General features: G+C 33.6%; 1 pseudogene; it reads right to left on the bottom strand.

Annotated features, from left to right (window-relative positions):
- Positions 1-206: 206 nt before the first annotated feature.
- Positions 207-20,333, bottom strand: LOC123553101 (aminopeptidase N-like; annotated as a pseudogene).
- Positions 20,334-22,273: the final 1,940 nt, after the last annotated feature.

The raw sequence follows: 22,273 nt of genomic DNA, 5'->3' as shown, positions 1-22,273 counted from the left end.
GATTTGAAGGTTTGCATCAGCAATAAGTGTAATAAAACTGAAACAAAGTAAAGCTTGTTTTTCGGAAATATCGTCAATGTCAAAATTTCATCACAATCTGATGACGCATTTTACCTAAAATCAGTTAACATAATTTCTCGCAATGAGAAGTATAACATAAGTAATCAAATTACTATACTGCAATTGTCTTGTTAGAATAATAAACTTTAGTATCCTTGTTCATGGAACCAGCTCTGTATCACTGGAACGTTTACAGCCATCCAGTTGATATTTCTCATTGTCTTTTCAAGCGCTTGAGTAAAAGCACGTGCACAGGATCCAAAGTTGTCTATACTGTCAATAAGTGCTTTCAACTGTTAAGAAATTAAAAACCATCAATTTTAAATTAAAAGTTCTTCAAGCAGTCTATATGATGATATATTGGAATTTCATTTTGCTGTAAACATGGACTATCAAATTGGTGACTATCTTCATAGTCTAATATGCGAATGTTAGACTCCAGCTGTGACAGAAGGTTATTACAGAACGGGCAAATGTAAGTCGAAAAATGGTGGATTCATAGATTTGAGTGTAAGGTGGCAGCGCTTAATAAAAATGATCATAGTCACTGTATTCATGAAGCATATAACATCAAGCAGTGTTATTATGAAATGAATAAACTGACATACCGATTGACGCAACAAATTCAAACTAATGAAAGTGCATAAACTATAAAATAACCGTATCTAAATATTAAAATGGGGCAGAATAATAACCGTAAATGATAAAAGGGGACAAGGACAATTATTGGATAGTTGTGCACAGTTACACTCATATACCACTGCTCACTTAATAACATGTATAATTTACAAATTATGGCCTGAAGTATTTCCCCCTCCCCCTAGATCCATTGGAAAGTAAGATTCGATCTGCGGTAATATAAAGAGAAGTCAACGGAGGTCATACGCCATACCTATTGTAGTAAATAAAATGTTCAATTAAAACTGCGCTGGTATTGCGCGATTGAACTAATTACGAGGAGCGTTCAATATGTAATGTTACTCCGTACATAGTTCCGTAACCGCTGTTTTCGGCACATTGTGGAGCAATTTATTGGGAACACAATGCTATATAAATCATAAAAATCGGTAGCTTCAAAGTAAAAATATAATCATTTGAGTGAGGTGTACTCTGGTATACTGGACAATTTTATGTCCAAAACATTGAGATTGTAATATGTATTTCCTTGATTCTACTATTCAACAACTAGAACTATAGTTCAATTTTCAGTTTAAACAGATAAAACAAATCATGGTCTTCACAAAAACATTTGAAAACTAAATTAAAAAAGTTTATAACAGTATTAAATTGAATGTGTATAATTTTACTCGAAAAATGATAAGTTGAGTACAATAAGCCTCTGCAATTTTGTCAGGGGCGATAATCATCATTTAAAAATTCTTGTATCTTAAGTTGATACTAGTATCTTAATTCTCGATTGCGAAACTAGTTCTTACAACTTTGATTAATTGCTCTCAACACCCATTCCAGATGGAATCAACCTCGAGTTTAGATTTTTTAGTTGTGTTGTAAAATTAAAAATGCGATAAATAGTTTAAAACAAACACAAACTCATCACAACTTGCTGTACCTCATAGAAAAATGATAGAATTTTGTGATTTTACAAGTTATTCTATTTTCCTGAGACTCTGGATGCCCAGGGCAAACCTAAATTATAATTATGGTCCAGATTACCTGAGTACACCTCACACAAATAATTATATTTTTACTTTGAACCTACCAATTGTTATAATTTACATAGCATTGTGTTCCCAATAAATTGCTCTATAATGTGCCGAAAACCGCATCTAAAAATAACTACATACGGAGTAACATTACATATTGAACGCCCCTCGTATGTATTTGACTAGAATTTAGCAGACTTTTTGATGAAATAATGTTTTCAACGGTAAATTATCATTTTACTGACTTTTCCATTAAATAGCAGTTTTCTAGTTGTTCTATACGTGTATAATATATTACACAAAAGAATATATTTGGGTTGAGAACATTGAAAGTAATGCTATGGTTGTATTACATCTACGTCTGCTTATATTTGCCTAAATGATGCTATTCTAGCAAAGACTTTTTTTTTGCAAATAAAACGCTTTCAAAGCCTTAGAAATATATAAGGAAAGAAAAGAAATATACCTGTTCCAGATCAGTTTGTGTATTGAATGATGACGTTATGTCTTTTATAATAATATACGAAATATCTCCTGCGCTTAACCTGTAATAAATTAAAGTACAGTAAGTGATAAAAGGAACTTAAACTAATTTATTTCCTGCATACAGTTGGATTATGTTGCTTAGTAACTACTGCAATCATGGTTCTAAAATATCAGTCAGATTTGTCAAGACTCATGAATCATTATAGGGACAATACACGCTTTTGTGTATTAACGTTTACGGAAGCCCGACAGATTGTTGGAGACTGAGAAAATCGATATATTTTCATCCTATTCGTCACAATTTTGTACTTCGTTTAATATCATTAAAATAATGATTGAATCAAATTTGATTAATACAGCAACAGAACATGAGATACTTACTGATTAAAAAAGAAATCCCAATTTGTTCGGAAGAAATCCCATGCAAGTGATCTGAAAAAAAAGAGAAGCATAGGCATTTTTTATCTTTGGTATTGTCATTTATCGAGCTTCCAGAAGTTAATGGTGAAGTGAAACCTCACAGCGTAAACACATAGCCAAAAAGTTCCCAACAGATATCTTCATATAGAAAAAGATATATATAATATATGAAAGTAAAAAAGATATATTGTCTGCTTGTGAATGATGATGTTTTGTAAAATTTAATGTATTAAACTTCGAAATCGAAAGTTGTTGGCATGATCTCTTGACATTATATATATATATATCTAACTTCAGGTACATTACTTTTGGAAGTAATGTGACCATAAAGTCTTTTTTTCAGTTGAACATGCAGTATTTTGAAAAGAAAATCTAAACGAGTTCCGAAGCATAAATATTGCGCGAAAGCAATATTCCGCGAAAGAAAGAGTGCATATTTCTCGATGCAAACCTAATCATTTAAATTAAAAACGCATTTACACTTGACAATGTTCTTTAGCCTGGGTGAAATTGAAAGTATCGAGGATAGGAAACGTTTTAACGCGACGATATACTTTAAAATGACGTCACAAACGGCGTCAAGTCCCGATATAAGATTCGAACGTGGTAAAAATACAATACGATTGATGTACCCTTGTAACATAAATAGAGGGGTCAGACGTATTTTGGCTAGATATTGTTTTAGCGAGAGCAATAGGTACCAGACCGTAAAATGTTTTTAATGTAATTTGACGAAGTTTGCATTCTCACCAAGCAAATACTAGTATTCATCAAAAATTCCTGCAATCTGGTTGTTTTGATCAGGTATTATTTACATTTTACAACGTCTTATACTTTAATGGACGCATGTGAACACTTTCAAAATTCCATAATGTCAAACTGATAAAGCGTACAATTGCAGCATGATAAACCAAATGTACACTGGTTAACTTAACTGCCCGCCGTTACATAACTGATGAAAAATGACGTTAAAACCAAAACAATCAAACAAACAAACGTGTACGCTATCAAACCTTTATCCTTCTTTTAAACCGTTATAGGACCAAAGCATGTTAAATCCTTAATAGCGGAGTTTAAAAATGTGTTTAAAAGCTAGAAATATCAGCCGAATAAATTATATCATTTAATACTTACCGACCAAAGGCACTTGATGATGTGTATAAAACAGCATAAACGATAGCTTCCCCATTCATCTCTTTGGAATCTTTTGCCATTTCTAAATATCTGAAAGGACGACAGAGTGACAGTGAAAAGGAAGGAGCGTCAATGAAATATAACTGTGTCAGTGTGACGTTAAACACAACCAAAATAACGTAATCTGCCTCGCAATAACGTAGACCTTTTCCCAACACATGCTTCAGCGCAGAAACTTCTTGGAACTAACAAAAATTATGAAATGCACTTAATCTGTTTGTTTTTGGTTTTACTGAATGTTCATGTTTTTATTGCGGACTAGAAATACTTCAGAATGGCCTCATAGTACTATTAGAATATGTCCATCGTAAAAATATTTCAAAACGAAATGAGGTAGCATTTTATAACTTGATACAGATAGCAAAATACCGATTTAAGCATTTTCTTGTTTGTTAAACAATGAGTGTAAGTTAATAAAAACTGTAACATACTAAATGAGTAGGGAATATTTATTAAACTAGAGTTTCTAGAACCTTACGGATTATTTTCAGGATCACCCATCCACTGCGAAAACATCTGTTTAGCTTCATCTACGCACGCTTGTACACCATATGAACAGGCAAGCCCTGCTATAGTCCGCCGTAAATACCTATTCATTTAAAAAGATAAGATTCTGGTTGTTTATTGCGCTACTCTCAAAAGCAGTTTCATAACAAAGGTGTATATTAAATATTAAATCCTTTCGTCACAAAACATAACTTCAGAGATTTCCCTAAAGATACTGTTGATATTGCACTTGAGAATAGTTTATGTGTCACAAACGAAGAGGCTCTAATTACAAGTTGCAAAATCAGAAATCCTTATTTACCTTACAATTGTGTAATCTTTAAAGCGTATAGGGATTCGCTTTTTTCTCTAATTGTTCAGTGCAGAGGTTTCATGATAGGTAACCTTGGTTGCGTTTAAAGAATAAAAATCTTAAAGACATTCTTGTCCATTTTGACATTAAGTATTTCATCAGAAATGCATTTTTTTCATCGAAATGTGCTCACTGTACATCTATCACTGGAACTAGTAATTTTGTTAGTACTACTAGTCCAAATGATAAATATCAAGTTAACTGCAACACTGACTAATAAAAATGTCATAGGTCTTGTTCAATGTAATAAAATTAAAGATCATTTGCTGGTAAAACTAAATAGCAGTTTATTAAAACGGTTGTATTGTACTATGTTATAGTTAGAGTTCATCAAGTTAATTCTGCGTGGAAAAAAAAAAGAAACCTATGTGGAAGGCCATGTTAATTTTATTGACGGTTTGTCTCCGTCTACCTTTGACTGACACTTCGAAGTAACAAACATGTTTCGGCTTCCTTTGAAATACATCTGTACCTTTTCAGAAAATTAATGAAAGGGTAGTCATTTGTACGCATGCGCATTCAGTCGATGTTCAGCGTGTAGAGCCGTTCTTCGAAAATTATTGCGACAGTCGCACTGGTCTTCATGAATAAGAAGCCACATTTTTTTAAAAATAACTCACTCCGACTGGTCAAATAAGTAGGTTGCACACTATTATAGTGTCAGAATTTAGCTTTTTGACAGTTATCCGGGAAACCAAACGATTTTTAAAGAATAACAACGATGAAAAAAGTACTCAAGTTACTCACGAATCCAGGTGTGAAGATCCAGTATTATTCAATGTTAATTCTTCAAACACAAATCTGGTCTTGTTCTGCATAAATTTCTGGAAATAGAGACATTTACAGTGTGTATATACTGCTGAGATTCCCCTACTGTTTCCAGGATCATTATCATGAATATTATTACCATCATTTAAACGGCTTCAAGTAGTTGGTTATAGAGGAATTCTTTTCATAGAATAAATCTGTACAATATTCTTTTAACTTTATTCATTGAAAGTATTGTTTTAAAAGCTCTCTATCGTTTGTAAGCTTGTGAATCTATAACGGTGCCCTGCTGTTTTCTTGTGTGTTGTTCGGTTGGTCGTCGTTGTGTGTTTGTCTTTGGTGCATAGGTGTCTGTGCTGTTGTGGTTTGCGTAGTGGTACGGCTGTTTTTGAGGAGCATGGCGTTCCCTTGTGTGTTCTTCCTTGTTCGCCCCCCCCCCCCCCCCCCCCCCAACCCCACCCCCGGCCCCGTATCGCCCCTTGCCATTTCCTTCCCCTTTATCAATATTTAGCTTATATTAATATATACTTGTTGGATGTTTGAAGCAACCTGTCTGAAATATTTTTCCAGTACAGCTTCTTTTTGTTGTGGGCCTACTATGTAAATGCGTGGCTCTGGGTTGTGTTTTTGGTACTCTGTGCTTCCGAGAAATCTACCCTTTCCTATTATCTTTTATAATATCTATTTGTTAAATATCAAATTGCACATATGTTTATTAAAGTTGGCGCCTTTCATCAAATATTTCTGTTCCTCTTAATATCTAAAAGATTTTCTTGGCCGAAACCTACTTTCATTTGCATTGTGTGATATTGCAGTTTTGTGTAACAACGCCGCTTTTTGTTGTTGCACAATTTTGTGTAATAGTGTATAGTTTTGTGAAACAGTACAACGTTGTGCATCGTTCAGCTGATTACATAACACTGTGTACATTACATATTACTTTTGACGGCTCTCACACAAAAAAAAGACATGCCAGCAAATGATTTTGATGGACTTCCTTCATCATGTATGTATGTCTTTTTACAGATTGCGCGTAAGAAAGTACAAGGTGGTACCTGTTTATTAATCAAGCCTGAGCAAATTCACTTTCAATTCAATTATTTTTGTGCTCCAGTTAGTTGTAAGAAGTAACGCAATTTATTTGACAGCCGTAGTTGTGAAAAATATTCAATCGGAATACATATAATGATGTATTTTTACTTGTTGAAAGCAATTGTCTAAAAGACAGTATAATGTCAAAATAATGCTTTATCATTCATAAAAATAAACATAGTGTATGCCTCTCTGATTTTATGCAGACAAAATGTACTGTACAATAAATCGCCTTAATATTTCACATATTTAATTGGCATAATTCGGCTTTTTTGTCTTACAAGCAAATGTTGACATACCATGAACGGTCCGTATATTAGATGCCTCTTTATCATAGAACCAACAAAAATATAACGAAAGAGAACTAACACCTTGGACCGTTGCTTTTTTGCAGCGGTCCAAGGTGCTAGTTCTCTTTCGTTATTTAGGTATTCTGTTGTTCTCAATGCGACCGACATATCAAGATCACCTGATCTGAAATAATGAAATGACTTGTAAACAGATACGCTGTAATAATGTCATTACATGCTACATAATACTCTGTATTGTTATTTCTCATGTGTATTGCTAATATTATTAGTACTACATAATCACTTTCGTATTTCTGTTTTTCTCTTTGAGACAAACACTACTCTCGGTGCCTTGAAAGTATCTCCTGTCAGAGATAGCACGTGACTGTATTTCCTGCCAGAGATACCACAAGAAATAATGTTCATGATTTGTACGATTTTGAATGCAAAACAACTCAGTACTACATGTCATATTAAATATAAAGGCAGTTTTAACCTTTACTTATCCTGTAAATATTTAGTATTTACTTCTTACAACTATTTCAGTTTCGACTATTTTCTAATCTCAGGTTTAATTTAATTTGTTACATCATAATGCGAGTGTTTATGTTATGTCAAGAGCATTCGCAAAAATAACATAGGTCTCGTTTCCAATTCTTCTGGCAGTATTCTTCTGATGTTGAGATCATTTACTGTCCAGCTAATAACAATGTCATATTTATATTTGCATACGTTACAAGACTCCAAGCGTCGTTTATAATCTGTGCTCTGTTGGTAGCATGAACAGCCTGGAAACACACATTATATGTCTAAACTGATAAAGAAAATGTTAATTTTTACAAATCCAATAAGTATTATTGACGTAATTAAAACTAAAGCAAATGCGTTGTGTATACATTATCTGTAAACCACGCGCGTCTGACCCTCAGCCTTGTGCTTTAGAAACCCTATATGAATACAGAGGTTTTTCAAGCCAGAAATCTACCCCGATTGGCTGGCTATTGGTAGGTGGTTCAACCCAGCTTTCTGCATTGTCGAACCTGAACAAATGTACATCCTTTTTATGTACTAGTACAATGTTCTGAGAAAGTCGCCTTATGACCTCAATGTTATTGGTTTATCTTAAAACCTAACAAATAATCAAAGTTAATGTTGTATATACTGTATGATCTGCTTTAAGTTGTTCTATCAAAGCAATCCAATTCCTGTCATCGTAGATAGGTATGCTTTAAAGACTTAATTCTGTGTTTAACATTCAATTTTGGTACTTATGTCTGAATCCAACATCAGTTCATTTTTAAATACTTTACTTCCCCTCGGCAAAAACTCCCTCCCCCACCCCACCCCAACCTCCTCTCCACGAGTAGAAAGTACCAGCGGCCTAATATGTCAGTACTAAAGTCTCGTTTTAATTAGCTTCGTGTTAAAATTTCGAAATTGATTGTAATGTATGGTTTAAGACACTTACATTTGTTCTTTATCATTGAAAGACTTCTTATAATTTGACCTTTGTAGCTCAGATTCAGGTATCATGAAAAAACTACTACACTAGAAAATAGTCATTTTTAATATCATTGTATCTACAACTCTCAGAAAATGACGGCAAGATCGGTCAGTTTTTGTGCTAGAAAGTCTGCCACACAATTGTGCGTCATCAAATATTGTTTGCAAGATTTTTTTCCATAAAAGTATTTTCTTCTGTTTCATTTGATAACTTGCGTACTATATATCAAATACAGGGTTCTTTTTTGGAAAAGGAAACAGCAAACAAGCGATCCATATTTTGATATTAAACTGTCACTAATAAAGATGCATACTACCGGTATTAGTTTCATCTTTGTGCATCCATATGACATCTTTAGAGCTTACATCAAACCGTTTATCGACGCTCGTTGTATAAGAGAATGGAATATGCCATCTGTATCTAAAAGTAAAATGAAAGAGATAAACATTTATGATAACAATTAAAAACATACGTTCGCAATAAATGTAAACTGTAGCAGGTTTGTTTATGCCAAACCACAACATTTTACATTTAAACTGAGCATAGCTCATATAAATGCTACAGTATTATTTGACCAGATTTGCATGAATGTCTTTAAAGTAAAGATTTTATGGGTTATATTGATGAAACAGTAGACAAACCTGCCGTTAGATATTGCAATCCTATCTGAACAGACTTGAAGCAATGTCTTTTAAGTTTATATTGATTATAATATAGTATGCAAACCCAAATGGTGATGTATATTCTCGAGGGTCCGTTGCATTAGGATCTTGCAGATATCTATGTTGTTCTAGTCCTAGCTGTCCAGCCTTGTCAAACGTTACCTTGACAACAGGATAGTTCATTTGTAGGATCCAGGTATCCATAATCTCCTTGACGTTAGTTACAGTGTTGCGTTCCACTGTAGATTGCTGGAAATGATCAAAAACAAAAAATACTCAAGTTAACGAAATACAGAAGAAGATTAATTTGTCTCCTTTTCACTAAAGCGTTTATATGTGTTTGCTTGTTTTTATTGAGTTTAACGTCACACCGACACAAGTATAGGTCATATGGCGATTTCCAGCTTTTCGCGGTGAAGGGAGACCCCAGGTGCCTCTCCAAGCATTATTTTATCTTGGGTGGACAACTGGGTAGAACCACCGACCTTCCATAAGCCAGGAGGATAATTTCTTCACTTGAAGAATTGTACGCCTCAAATGAAGCTCGAACCAACATTGCTGAAGGGCACGTGATTCGAATTCAGCAACCTAAACCACTCCCAACGAATGCCCCTTTTCATAGGTGTGTCTTTGCTACTTTGAATACTATTTCAAAGAAACATCCGCCGATTCATTTTTACACTCATCTGCTTTTGTACAAGTAGCTGTTGAAACGTAATGAACGGATAGCAAAACACGCTTGGAGACCTCATATTTGTAAGACTTACAGTTATTCACTAATGGCCTAAATGATACGTGTCTGTTTTAAGTAATACCTTATACTGTATAATCCCGGGGCCTGTTTCACAAACATATCATGTTCCATCTTTTGTTCGCGGACTTTTAAATCACATTTTTTTTCATAAGCTATACTTTGTACAAGTTATCAAAGACATGTATTATAATGTATAAGACAAATCTACCTTATATTTCTTCAGTTCAGATTCTTAGACTATGCGAATAATTAAACTAAATCGACTTGAAATGATGTTCGTGAACACCTTACTCCCAAGTTATAACTTTGTCCTTAGTAGTCTTCATGAAACGTGCCCCTGGCTGTGTTTTTTTTTTTCTTGGAAATTTATTCAAAATTAACGTTAATGTAAATAGAATTTTCGAAATACTGTCTAGTCTTTCAATCATATGGTATTTTACCAGCTTTTTATGGACTGAAACCGGTATTTATTCATTAAAAGAGAAATACCCAATTTTTCTTAATACATACAAAGCTAAATTCATTTTTTTAGATCTTAAACAATATATATTAATAAGATATAGTTTTGGAACAACTTATTCTATGAATTTTGCTATTACATTTTACTTAAATTGTGTAAAATTCAAACGAAAGTTGTTCTCGTATTTTAAAAACAAAAATAGCCATGACTCTTTACTGTAAGACGTATTTATATATATTTTCTTACGTTGTCCAGGGCAAACCAAAGGTCATCATGGAAAGAAGCATCATACCGTAAACTGTTCAAATATGTCTGAAAAAAGGAGTGTAACAAGTTTGTTATATCATACATATAAACGTGTCTAACACTTTCCACGAAATTCTGATTTATGATTATCAAGAAAGATGTTCAAAAATACCATACTCAAACACAACATCAAATGTAGCTCTCTACAACAAAGAAAACTTTAATTTAACTAATAATCGTATGTGAAAATGAAGGTATACATGCATTATGTATAGGCATTATAAAAGGTTAACGAGAGACTTGACTTGCTCAACTAAATATAGACAAAATCAGTCTATACATAAGTATATGAAAGAGGGGGTCGCAGTTAGGTGTCTGCGCAAAATGTTTTTTGATTTTCTTTATATTTTATGACAATACACCTACATGTATTAAGTTTCATTCACAAGTGTTACTGTTATCAGTTTTTACTTAATTTTATAGAAATTCACATTTAAAGTGGGTGGGGTAATTTGACATGTAACCAGCCAGGAACACAATCTCCGCCGCGTTTTTAAAAATGGTTTAAACTTTTTACCTGGAACTTTCGAGATAAAATAACTATGCAATGGACATATACACAACATGTTGCGTTTTAAATTGTCTTGAATACTTTTTTCAACACAGAGCCACAAAGTGGCCTAATCAAATTTACTGATTTTCAATGGAAGAACTTCGCCAAAAATCTAAAACATTTTTTATTAGTTGAGATATTTAGGTGTTATTTTCAGCAGATATTGTAAGCTAAATAAACATTAAAATGACAATATATCAGTACACTCTGATTAATATTGGAAGAGTGGTTCACTCTTAAACTAGGGAAAAGTGGGTGGGGTAAATAAACATGCGAAGCTAAACATTCGAAGCAACAGAACTATAGGAATAATAATTTTGCAGTTCAAGAAATGGCCTCAGATTATCTACTTCTATCTTAATTATGCCTCTATGAGTGGTAGGGGCATATAGATTTGGTCTTGTCCGTGCATGTGAGCGTCCGTCCGTTGCACGAAGTTCTTGACGCATCTAGCTCAAAAAGTATTTGATATAAATTGATGAAAAATTGCATGAGTCTTTATCGTGATATGTACTTGCGTACCTTTTATTTTTTGTCTGGCTCCGCCCCTTCTTTCCAGAGTTATGGCCCCTGACATAGTCAAAAACACATATTTTCACCTTGTGACACGCCTAGCTCAGAAAGTATTTGATATAGAATGTATCTGTAAGACACATGGTGTGCCCCCACTTGTACATTTGTCAAAAATAAGGGGCAATAATTCAATGATTCATGTTTGCAGTTTTAAGGGGATATAGCCTCAACAAACATTTTATACAGAGGATTTATCATTCTAGGCCATATACCTCTTGAACTATGAGCATCACAAACAAAACATCCACTAGTTTGGCTATTTTAAGGGCAATAACTCTGTAATAAGCGCTAAGGTTCTCAAGAAGAATGCCAAGTGTGCAATGTCACATCATAATCAAGACTCATGCAGTGCTTCATGAATTTACATCAAACTTTCTGAGCTAGGCACGTCATTAGATAAAAATGTGCATTTTGAACCATTTCAGGGGCCATAACTCTGGAAATAGTAGCCAGACGACAAATAAGAGGTTCACAAGTTCATATCATGATAAAGACTCATGCATGGTTTCATCAATTTATATATAATACTTTCTGAGCTAGGCGCACAACAAGGTGAAAATGTGCATTTTTGACTATTTCAGGGGCCATAACACTAGAAATAGGGGGCAGAGTCAGGCGAAAAATAGGAGATGCTCAAGTTCATATCACAATAATGATTCATGCAAGGTTTCACCAATTTATATGAAATACTTTTTGCACTATCCACATCACAACGTGAAAATGTGCATTTTTGACTATTTCAGGGGCCAAAACACTGGAAAAAGGGTGTAGAGACCGTAAAAAAATAAAAGGTGCGCAAGTTCATATCATGGTTAAGATTCATGCAAGGTTTCATCAATCTATATCAAATACTTTCTGAGCTAGGCGTGTCACAAGGTGAAAATATGTGTTTTTGACTATGTCAGGGGCCATAATTCTGGAAAAAAGGGGCGGAGCCAGACAAAAAATGAAAGATTCGCAAGTACATATCACGATAAAAATTCATGCAATTTTTCATCAATTTATATCAAATACTTTTTGAGCTAGATGCGTCAAAAACTTCGGGCGACGGACGGACGCTCAGACACACGGATGCACGGACAAGACCAAATCTATATGCCTCCACCACTCATACCGGCATAATTAAGATAGAAGTAGATAATCTGAGGCCATTTCTTGAACTGCAAAATTATTATTCCTATAGTTCTGTTGCTTCGAATGTTTAGCTTCGCATGTTTATTTACCCCACCCACTTTTCCCTAGTTTGAGAGTGTACCACTATTCCAATATTAATCAGAGTGTACTGATATATTGTCATTTTAATGTTTATTTAGCTTACAATATCTGCTGAAAATAACACCTAAATATCTCAACTAATAAAAAATGTTTTAGATTTTTGGTGAAGTTCGTCCATTAAAAATCAGTAAATTTGATTAGGCCACTTTGTGGCTCTGTGTTGAAAAAAGTATTCAAGACAATTTAAAATGCAACATGTTGTGTAAAATGTCCATTGCATTATCACGGAAGTTCCAGGTAAAAAGTTTGAACCATTTTTAAAAACGCGGCGGAGATTGTGTTCCTGGCTGGTTACATGTCAAATTACCCCACCCACTTTAAATTTCTATTTCTATAAAAGTAAGTCAAAACTGATAACAGTAACACTTCTGAATGAAACTTAATACATGTAGGTATATTGTCATAAAATATAGAGGAAATCAAAAAACATTTTGCGCAGACACCTAACTGCGACCCCCCCCCCCCCCCCCCCCCCCCCTTTGCAATAGATAGACTAACTCGTGTTTTGAAATTAATGTTTAACGTAGGTATTTTCAAAAGTGTCAATATTGTGAACTAAACTCAGAGATAAATTCATTTATTATTCAATAAAACGCTAATCAATTTAAAAGAACGGAAGTACAAATACAAACACGTATTTTATCAAATATTGATACAATCTGCATATTGATTACACGTGTGCAATAAATTAAAATTCACAAACTTTATCGGAGTACATTATTTTGAACTAATCATACTTTATACATATCATGCTATAATTCGTTAGATTGTAACCAACAATGATGGGTGGGGTGGGGGAGGGAGTTTTTGCCGAGGGGAAGTAAAGTATTTAAAAATGAACTGATAATGGATTCAGACATAAGTATCAAAATTGAATGTTAAACACAGAATTAAGTCTTTAAAGCATACCTATCTACGATGACAGGAATTGGATTGCTTTGATAGAACAACTTAAAGCAGATCATACAGTATATACAACATTAACTTTGAAAAATTATCCAAACTACAGTAAAAGTTATTGTCTTATTTTCATATGAGTCAGATTGTTGACATATGAGTTATTTGAAGGCAGCGTCAACATTATATTGTGGAACTTCACATGTCATCAGATGTACTGATTAAGTTATACTTTACATCCCTTTGCTTATATCCAATATGCATCTTGATAATGGGTGTTTTATAACGGTTTTCACAGTAAAACAGGTCTGAGCTTTACTGTTGTTCAATTTCAAAACCGGCTTTTATTAAATTATTTCTCCTACTGATCATGAACCTGTTTGCTTAATATTGATGTAAGAAATTACTCAATCTAAATTCTCAACAATTAAAAATTTGTATCGCTGTCGTATGGAAAAATCTCATCATTCGAATAATGGATGCTCCCTTAAATATACAAATGAAATGCTCCCTTAAATATACAAATGAAATTTAAGTTGATTCTTAAATTCGCGCGAAAAGGCTAATTATGACATGGCGTAAATCATTTTGAAATATCATGCAATGTATTTATTAGTTTATCTTATGAAAGTTTAAATGACGGTTTAATTGGTTCATGTAATATGAACTTTTGACATTAAGTTAAAACAATCCTACGAGATTAATCTAGTTGAAGTTTAAGATTGCCTACGTAGCAACAACGACTTTCTTCATAGCGAACAAGTTTGTTTTCCAAAAGGTGCAAAACGGCACGAAGCAGAAGAAGAAAATGATTGACGTAGTTACGAAAACCAGCATTTACCTTATCGTATGAAATGCTGTCAAAAATTTCATTGATCTTTTCCGGATGTGCAACTGGCATATAGACAGGATGTGAAGAAACCAGTCCATCAGCTTTGAACACTTCTTGAAAAACGTTGACAGCAAACTGATCAAACTGTCAAAAACAGTTGGAATAATAGAAAGTAGAAAATTGTCATTGTGTAATTTATCTAAACCTTAATCAATCCAAAGAAAGTTCACGATATACTATCATTAATTCTTAGTTTATGTGTAATATTAGTTATTGTTTAATGATAGGTACATTAAACCTTCCAGACAAGTGAAAATTAAATTATGTCAATTTGAAAATTAAACAAAAATGTTTTGAAGTTAACTTTTAATTCAAACAGAATTAATCTTACTGTTAACTTACTGTGACATTAAAGTTTACAAATGGTTGGTTCACGACTTATTTCAATGTTTCATATTAATAAAATAGTTTTCAAAGCCACTTACAAAAATGTCTGTTAAATAACGCTTTAGTCATAGAATTAATGAAATCCTAAAATAAAAGATAGTAATATAAGTAAATAAGGATTTAAGAAGAAGTTTCGTTTAAGAATGTATCATTATTTAGCTAGTTATGCTCTGATGAGGTAACATTGGCAACGGACACATCTTCATGCCATGACGTTTTATTGGACGTCTATGAACTTTACAAATTACTAATATCATTTTCCAATCCGGATGCGCGTGATCTACTCCAGTATATTCAAGATATGTTGCACATATGCAGTGTTTTCAAAATCTTTTATATTGCAGTTAATCAAAAAGACAAAGAGGCAGGCACAGCTTATACCAATGTTGAGATTTTTCCGGTGTAAAATGTATCACAGTAAGTTAAAGCCAAACTTCAACTTACAGACGTTTTAGATTTCAAAACATGAACACATAGACAAACCTGATGGGCAAGTTCGTGAGAAACGGCCAATGCAACATATTGTTTTCGCCTTTCAGATGATACACCGGGTTTGTATAACATAGCTGTTTTTGAATAAGTGATCAGTCCTCAGTTCTCCATACCACTTCATCGAAAATTTGGAACAGCTATCATATCTGAAAACATGTCAAACATTAAAGAGTAATAATTCCGACAAAACTTGATCAAGTCTAGGATCTTGCTGACTTTTCTCATTTTTATATTCTCTTCTAATATTCAACGGAGATGTGCCTGTCCTTTCTTACTGCCTAATATATTCAAGTAGTTGTGTTACAGAAAAGTATTTCCATAGCTTTTCAACGCATAGTCTTGAAACAGTTTTAAAAGTTGAAATTAAAAAACATAAAAGCTCTACAATCAATCAAACTACAATAACGCATTACTTTAGTAAATATCTTATTTTTGTTTATAAAAGTCCACCAATCACATATTTAAGAGGACCAAGAAGTGACAGTTCTATCAATTTATTTGCTTAAAATCGGAAATTTAAACCAATCGAATCTCCGCACGAGATTAACCTTCATAATAGAACTAAACGAAGAAGAAAACCGAAAATTCAAAACGCAGTTACCTTCTTTTGGAAGCGGGTAAGTTATCCTAAAATAGTCCTCGAAGAAAGTCAATAGTTTAGCACTAAGCTGTAGAGAGTATTCCGTCTGATCAACAGCGTCCGGTCTCGACCAGGTACGTAGCTGCAAAATATATGAGCCGCGTCATGAGAAAACCAACATAGTGCGTTTGCGGCCAGCATAGATCCAGACCAGCCTGCGCATCCGCGCAGTCTTGTCAGGATCCATGCTGTTCGCCAACAGTTTCTCTAATTGCAATAGGCTTTGAAAGCGAACTGCGTGGATCCTGACCAGACTGCGCGGATGCGCAGGCTGGTCTGGATTCATGCTGGTGGCAAACGCACTATGTTGGTTTTCTCATGGTGCGGCTCGAATGTAATTTGTTAATCAGAAATCAAACCCCGTGTCCTAACAAAATGCATTTTTGCAATCTTTCACGAATCCGAAATTTTTAAAACAATCTTCGACAAAATGGGTAATAACTGATGTAATAACCATTTTAATTGCCCATTGTACAAAGATGTGACACCGGGATAGGTATTTGATGATAAATTCAATACACCAAAAGTATGTGGGAAATGTTTAAAACAAATTCTAAAGAACGAATTTTATATGAGTTTCGTTGTCCTGTGTTTGAAAAAGGAATAAGCAGTTATGACTGATACAGTTACTGTGAAACAAACATTGATAATTTGACAGTATACTCTTACCATTGTACCGTTGTTAGTTATAGTTTGAGTGTAGTTGAAGTCACAGATGATAAAAGCAAGAAGATATGTTGACATTTTTGGAGTTCTCTCAAATTTGTCCGCAACCAAACTGTCACCTCTGAAATTCGGGATAACGACAAAACAAGTGCGTTCTAATAAATGTTTACATATGCAAATATTGCCAATGGTTTTGATACCCTTTAGACTATTCACAAAAATTGGATTTTGAAAAACAATAATATCTTTTTTGTTGTTTAAAATAGGGGTTAAACTTATCCACTATATCGTTTTTGAATCCTATGGCAAAAAGCAGTAAAACCTTCTGTAATAAGTAAGAATCAGTACTAAATACCCGTATAGCATAATATACCCGTCATCATCAAGTAACAAGAGGCTACGGATTCCCGGATATAAATCTAATAGTCCATAGCAGCAACCGACAACTCCACAAAATATCGTACGTCACACACATATTACCTATCAGATGAAGTAGAGATTAGCATATTCGATATGAATTGCATATGTTTCTTTCGCACTAACGTGACCTCGAACACAGATTTGATAGCTGGCTCATCGAGACACGGGAAAGTCTTTCTAGCATCCGTCGGTTGCATGTGACTCGCAGCAATGTATCTAAAACAGATTACTATAAAAGGTAATAAAATACCAAACTTGAGTCAGCACGGTACACAATTATGTGTAATTAGTTTCGGTTAAGTTATTTTCAAAAGTGCAATGCAGAAGGAGTTTAGTCACAGACGCTAGGCCTGACAGTTTCAAAATGATATGCTTCCCGAGGTCATTAATTTAAAAGGAGTGTATAGTATAACTAAAACAGTTCCCATTTCTAACGTTTACGAAATAAGTTTGTCTGTTTCGAGATATTACAAGCTCCAATAAATTCCAAGCCAATTCTTGGTAATTTTAATGTATATCAAACACTCAAGTTTACTGCATTGACAAATGGAAATTTAAAAGTATAAAATTGACGATTTACTTATACAGTGTACATACATAGTTCTGTTTCCTCTTTTGTACGAGCTGAGGTACAGTCCAGTTAACCTTTGCTGTCTCAATGGACCTTCAAAGCTAGTAATATCGACAGTGTAATTATGTCCAGACATCAGTTGCTTTTTAGTATAGATTATAAGGAACTGACGTGCGGTATCATACTCCAGTCTGTGGTAAAAGTCCTCAAATTCGTGCCCGTGGGTCACGGATATGTTTCCTGTAAAGTATTTCAATTGTCATTTCCGACATATCGTTATATCCGACATATCTGTATGACATATTTTTTATGCTTCATATTTGATATATCATGGTATGCATTCTAATTCGGAATATCTTAAGTTGTGACTTACTGACACCGTGAATTACTGACACCGTGAATTACTTACATGTGTAATCTGTCCATATATCTAGCTTATACCACATAATTATTGCTTACCTTGATATCGTTGATTAATTTCGTTGTCGCTACCTTGTAATTAAAATGGAGTCTTCTTAGAAAGTGGTTTAGATTAAAAATTTGTGAAGCATGTTTTTAATAAACATAGTTCTGCATTGCATGTATTTAAACTAAGTTTCACTTCTGTCGTTTATGTTTAAACTACTGACAAGTCAATTTGTCACACCATTTCAGCATACGGTTAAATTTCATGAAATGTAAAAGGTGGAAAAATCACATTATAAATACTGCTAAGGACGACAAACGATAGCAAGCTATTCTGTGAAGTCTTTCCTTTCTTTTCGAATACTTTTATTTTCACAAAAACTTTTAACTTTCGTGAAAACTTTTAATTTCATGAAAACTAAAGGTTTTCGCAAAAATTCAAAGAAGTCACAAAACAATTATCAGATTATCATAGTGCAGTAGTGGGCACTATTCCGACATTTTTCTCAATGACCAGAAAATATTTCCGGGAAAAAATCAAGACACTTTTTTCGCGAAAATAAAACAATTTTTTTTTTCAAAATTTCGTGAAAGCAGTCATTTTTTATGAAAAGAGAGGTTAAGGTTTCGCAAAATACTTTATATCGTATATTAGTGCTTGCTACTTACGTGAATTTTCCACCGATAGTGACACCATAACTTACGTAAATAAAAAAAGTATTTTCTAGAAAAGTTTTTGACTTTTCACGAAAAATTATATATAAAATTATTTTTATTTTCATGAAATTTAACCGGCTATTGTAAATAGAAATATGCCAGTATTTCTAAATATGTTTAATTCCTAGTTTGACACGTTGAGCGGAATGCCCGTTCTCCATTGTGTAATTATATATTACAAAACATCTTTTCAGACAAAAATGTTCCCTAATTTCTAACCTACCGGTCAGATTTAGATCTTTAATATGTAGAGTAATGTTGTCGGTATTTTCCCTACAATGGAACAATATCCTGACCGACCCATTAAACGTGATCTCGTCTGGTTTCATGGTGTACATATGAGGCTGGAGTTCAACTGTGTACAACAAAGCGTTGAGAGCCATGGGAAGTCGAACATCCAAGACGGCAGGGGGCGCTGTTGTTGCAGTTGTGAGGGAACCAGATGTTGAATCTGTTGTCGTCAATGTCCTTTGCGTCGTTGGGCATTTGGCATCGGGACATGCTGAGCCTAGAAAATAAATGAAATAACTCAATGCAAAGATAATATTAACATTTCCAGAAGTCGCAAAGGTGGATCCCCGCTCTGGATAGAGCCTATATATCTAATGGGCCGACCTTTTAAACATTGATATATTACAACATTACTTGGTAATTTATAAAAGCTATTGGTTATTCTTTGTCATATCAGTATTAATAAAAAAAATCAACCTTTACATAAACATCAAAACTATCTCAAATTTCGGTTTAAAAATTAGACTGTTTTACTATTTTATCAATACAATAACTATTTATGCGTTACGTTTGACATGACAAAACAGATGTTGCCATGACAAATCAATAAAGGGCTGGCATGATTAATGTTGATTTTTCTTGAAAAACTGTTTATACCTAAATTTTACACGCATATTAATTACGTAAGATGTTTATATCTAAGAAATCCATGTATGAGTTTTATCAGTAAGATGTAAGATGTTTACATCTAAGAAATCAATGTATGAGTTTTATACGTACGATGTTTACATAAATCCATGAATGAGTTTTATACGTAAGCTGTTTACATTTAAGAAATCTATGTATGAGTTTTATACGTAAGATGTTTACATCTAAGAAATATATGTATGTAAGAAATCCATGTATAAGTTTATACGTAAGATGTTTACATCAACAGAAAAGAAATAAAGAACTTTAGTTAGATCACTTACTTTCCACATCCTTAGCTTGACCGGCAAAATGCACTATAATACCGACACTGAGGGCAATGACCAGTGCCAAAAGCACAAGTATCATTGCTTTTGCCTTTGAAATATAGAATCCGCCACCAGACATATTGCTTCTTTCTTCGTTTACCGAATGGTCTTGTCTATGATGGAATTTGAATTCAGAGAACTCGAATTGTCTCGACATAGCTTATCACTTAATACTTTGTAATATATAATTTGTAAGTCACTTTATTAAATCAAATAGACCAATATCACATGCATAGGAATAATGGTAGGGATACACATTAATGCGGAGTTGTCAGCCTTGTAGTTGATTGTCCTTTAGTTTCTCTGGAAGTAAATAAAAAGTAATAAAAAAGTGATATTGTATAAGACATTTAAAAGTCGGTATCATTGAATAAATATGTGCACTAAACTAACATGTCCACTTAATTTTGACGAAATGTAATATTTTGTCAAAATAGTTTCCTATGCCCATTAAATGCTGTTTATTTTATTTTTTTTTTTTTTTTTTGAATAACGTAAACATCTTTTGTTTATATTTTAAAAAATATATAATACCATAATCTAACGTCACAAACAGGAGCATTATCGGACGAATCAAGTGGTATGTGTGTAAACTTACTGCAGAAAAAAGGTTCAGTTCATTCGTGATTAATCATTGTCGCTCACCTTTCACTTCTCACAAAGAATAAATCATTTCCTTAGTTACCTAGTTTAAACTGCTTCGAACTAAAAAGTTTGTCGACTATATGAGTATTTATTTGTTACGTAGTTGTTAATAACATCCAATTATTGACTTTGTCTACCACGTGACCATCCAGTAAACTCAGCCTTATAAGAAGGCGAAATTAAAAGTACGGAATACTGTTACGATTGTCGTAGCGTTGTTTTGTCGTCTGCGACGTGCATAGGGCTATGTGACGGACTATGCGAGGGTCATACACCGTAATGTGCCGAATCGTAGGGTGTCGTGTTGTATACTTCGTCTCAAGGCGAACTTGTTGCTGGACAGAATCAACAAACAGAAAATTATTTCAGAATACAGTATGCTTAATGTCTGTTCAAAATACAAATATACAATAATTAAGAAGATATGACACTTTACGATAAGAAAATCATTTGTACAAATAAGAAAACAAGAATATAAATACACATACAAGTGTGAATCTTCTATATCTATGAATCAGAAATTGATATGTGCAAATCAAAAGTTTATTTGCTACTAATTCAATATTATATAATACCTTTGACACAATAAGCAACATAAATCAAAATCTATCAAATAAAAATGTGCAAGTAAAAAATAGAAATATATAAACGTTTATAAACGTTTATTTGACTAAATACAGAGTAAAATATTAATACTGGAAAGTAGCATGTAGTGTGTTTAGGCCTATACTTGATTTGTTCAATTGTGTATTGAAGTATCTGTGAAAAAGCATACTTTTACATAATTATGACTGTTAAGATAAGAATTCCTCATAAACCACTTATGATATGAAGTTTCTTGTAGGCGGGCAATTAATATCTTTATTTTATTTTATTTTATGTTATTTTTGTTTGTTTGTTTGTTTGTTTGTTTGTTTAAAGAGCATTTGTGAAGTACTTACAACGAGTTCCTACTATATCAGTGATCAAAATAGTTGAATCGTTTCCTTAACAACATGTGTTATGAAGTTTTGAAGTACAGCCTACTTGTTGGTGATATCACAGCCTACTTGTTGGTGATATCACAGCCTACTTGTTGGTGATATCACAGCCTACTTGTTGGTGATATCGCAGCCTACTTTTTGGTGATATCGCAGCCTACTTGTTGGTGATATCGCAGCCTACTTGTTGGTGATATCGCAGCCTACTTGTTGGTGATATCACAGCCTACTTGTTGGTGATATCACAAAGAGTGTTAAATAAAAGGTCACAATATCATCTTACACGATACCTCTGTCAAGTGTCCCACTTTCATCTTACACGATACCTCTGTCAAGTGTCCCACTTTCATCTTACACGATACCTCTGACACTTCTCTGTCAAGTGTCCCACTTT

This window comes from Mercenaria mercenaria, chromosome 4 (assembly GCF_021730395.1).
Source record: "Mercenaria mercenaria strain notata chromosome 4, MADL_Memer_1, whole genome shotgun sequence".
NCBI classification, from domain to species: Eukaryota; Metazoa; Mollusca; class Bivalvia; order Venerida; family Veneridae; genus Mercenaria; species Mercenaria mercenaria.
This window is presented reverse-complemented; position numbering and strand designations above follow the sequence as displayed.